This window comes from Pteropus medius, unplaced genomic scaffold (genome assembly GCF_902729225.1).
Source record: "Pteropus medius unplaced genomic scaffold, Ma_sr-lr_union100, whole genome shotgun sequence".
NCBI lineage: Eukaryota > Metazoa > Chordata > Mammalia > Chiroptera > Pteropodidae > Pteropus > Pteropus medius.
Window position 1 is genome coordinate 964,082 of NW_024349803.1, and position 3,297 is coordinate 967,378.

Below are 3,297 nucleotides of genomic sequence, written 5' to 3' on the forward strand. Positions count from 1 at the left end.
CCTCATTATGATCCGCATTCCATACAGTGGGGAGGAAAAAGGAAAGAAAGGTCCACCTTTTCCCTTTTAGGAAGGCTGCCTGGGAAGTCCTGCACATTTTTGCATACATCTCATTGGCCAAACATAGTCACATTGCCATACTGGGAAATACAGTCTTTTAACTGGGCATGATGTGCCCCTAAAAATAGGGGGTATGTTATTAATAAAGAACGGTAGTATACCTGAAACAAATAAAAGAAAAATGTTAAATGAAAGAAAAAAAAAGAATGGTAGAATGAATACTGGAAGATAACCAGCTGTCTTTTTCATGGGTGGTATTTAAAACCATGAGAAAGGTCCCTAGGAATAAACCCTGAGAAACTTCAAACTTTTGAGGTGAAACAGTAGAAGAGCCAGTGAAAGAAACTGAGAAGCAGGGGGCTGTGAAATAGGAGAAAAACCAAGCAGGCACATTGTCATAGACACCAAGATAAAATGTTTCCAGGGTGTGTGGTCGATTGGGACAACTGCTGCCAAGAAATCAAGAAAGATAAAGAAGCGACCACTGGATTTGGCAATATCAAAGAGGCCTATAAGGAAGAGGAATGTTTCCCCTTAAGGAAGGAGGTCTGATGTTGGATGGTTAAAACAATTAATTTCTACATATTGGTCAGAATAGGCTAGGCTCTGCTGTGGTAACAAACAACTCAAATATCTCAATGGCTTAATACAACAATGGTATAATTTTCCCACTCATGCAAAATCTGCTATGGATCAAAGCACTTGAGTCTCAAAGGATGAGTAGGAGTAGACAGGTTGTAAGACAGTACAAACTGAGGGAGTCTGGAGGAAAGGCATAGGGGTACAAACACAGGATTAGTCTGAAGAAATGTAAACAGTAGGGTGTGACAGGAGTAGAGAATGTTTGAAAGGATGCACAAGGGAAGAGAGAATAGAAAGGTTCTATATTATGACTCTACCAGATGCAAGGAAAAGAAGCCCAACATGGACTTGTGAAAGAGACAAAAGTTTTGTCACCCAAAGATATATCTTTTGGGATATTGATTTTAAGCCCGTTATTAAGAAACAAAAGACTCAAAAAGATATTTCTACCCTCCTTGATACCTGCTTAAGGGGATTCAGACAGAAAAAAAACTGCTTAATGTATCACCTTAGCATTGTAATAGAAACTAAATGCGGCAGACAGGGAGAAATCTAGCAAAGCCTATTTCCCTCTGTGTCCCATTGTTTCTGGGTGGCAGCCAAGAATTTGTTGATCACACATTTTGCTCTTTCTCATCTACCTGCAAATTGCCTGCTTTATCTTTGAAATCCTTGACCCCTGCCTCCTACTGCTGTCCTTGAAAGTGACCTCTACCTAGTGTGACCCCTACTTTTTTCCTCTAGATCAGGAATGGTGAATGGCACTCAGCCTAGTCAGTCTAATCTGGGTTACCTCCTGTTCCCTGGGTTTCCTGGCCCTTCCTCCTTTCCACCTGCTTCACCGAATGCCTCCTCATCCACCTGGAAGTCCTCCTGCTTCTGACCTGTCCTCTGTCCAATGATCCCCACATCCATGTCCCATTTACCTCTAAAATCCTTATGGAACCTCCCAAGTGCTCAGAGAACCTCTCCCTGATTCAGGCTTCATTATCTCTCTTGCCTGGACTTTGGCCCCAGCTCCTCAATTGGTCTCTTTTGTGAAGGCCATCAGCTCATATCAACCCCTACTCAAAACCTTTCTACAGTTCCCACTGCCAGGCTTATCTCCTATGTATCTTGGAACTGAGCCATTTGGGCTTCTTGATGTTATCTAAACATAGATTTATCAAGCCCGATTCTTTACAAATGGTGGTCTACTTGGTGTAATCCCATGCATACTTCCTGGCTCATTTCCATTGTCAATACTTCCTTTTCTACAGTCAGACACTCCTTTGTGTTCCCAGGGTGCCATGTAGGTAACTTTAGTGTCACACTTATTACAAGGATGACCACAAAATTTACTGTCCAAATCCAGGGCACTTTTGAGAATGAAAGGGAATGCTATTATTAACTGTTCTGGTTAAAAAGGTGTCAATCAATCTGTTCCGGGGAGATTGGAAGGTATGGTCACCCGCATACATCCAACACTGTCATAAAACCTGGCACTTGGTACTTTTATTTATCTCATTCGTATCTTTCAGCAATTTGAGATAGTATTGTTATCTCCATTTTAAGAGGAGGAAATGTTATCTCCATTTTTAAGTCTCTCTCAGAAAGAGAGACTTGTAGTCACCCAGCCAGAAGATGGCAAAGCTGGCCTGGGAAGCCAGATCATCAGATTCCAAATACTCTTCCGACTCTAGAGGTTGTTTGTTATGTACCACTACACCTGACCGGTCCAATACCATAGAATCTTATTATCTAGATTAGCCATGTGCGGTCCTTCCAGATGAAGGGGGAAGGTAGAAATAGAGTCTTGGTCATCTTGTACACTGGCCCCTCACAGGGCCCAGGCGAGAGAAGGCTCAGGGCATGTCTGTTGGAGAGACTTCTTGAGGACAGAACTGTGTGTTTCATTCCTCACCTAATCACTAGCACAGGACTTGCTATACATCTATTCATTATGCATTAACATTTATTAAGCACCTACTGTGTGCCTGGTGGTGTGTTGGTGATATAGCAATGAGCAAAATAGACACAGTCCCTGTTCTCATGGAACTTACAGTCTAGAGGGGAAAAACCATACGAAAAACCATCACAAATAAACACAGTGACAAATTAGGATAGATACCAAGGAAAAAAACTGGGTATTGAGGTTTAAGAAATATTTTGGAGGTAAATTTAATAGATTTCGATCATAGAATTGATAGAGGACGGTGAGATGGAGATGGTTCTTGGGTTTCTGCTTAAAGCAGAGATGGAGATACAAAGAAGGATCAATCTGGAGAGTAATATGGTCGGTTTGGACACGCGGGGCTTGAGCTACCTGTGGGATTTCTGCTTTAGTCTTTCCCACTTCCAGCCAGATTATTTGATTTGCCCCAAACTGCAAAAGTGTGGCATGTAACAGAAACCTGCATCGGCCAGCCCAAACAAAGCTGGTCTCCCGGGAGCACCGTAGAAAGAGGGACAGATTGGGTTAGACAAGAGAGGAGCAGGGAAAGGATGTGTTCATGGAGACAATCAGATCTCCCAAGCTGCAGTAGGACCATGGCGGGCAGCGGTACATGTTGCAGAGAGCGATCCCCGCCTCGCCTCCTCCCTTCCCCCCTTCCCCCCACGCGCGCTAGGCCAGCGCACTCCAACCCTGCGTACCAACGAGGGGAGGGACTGCTC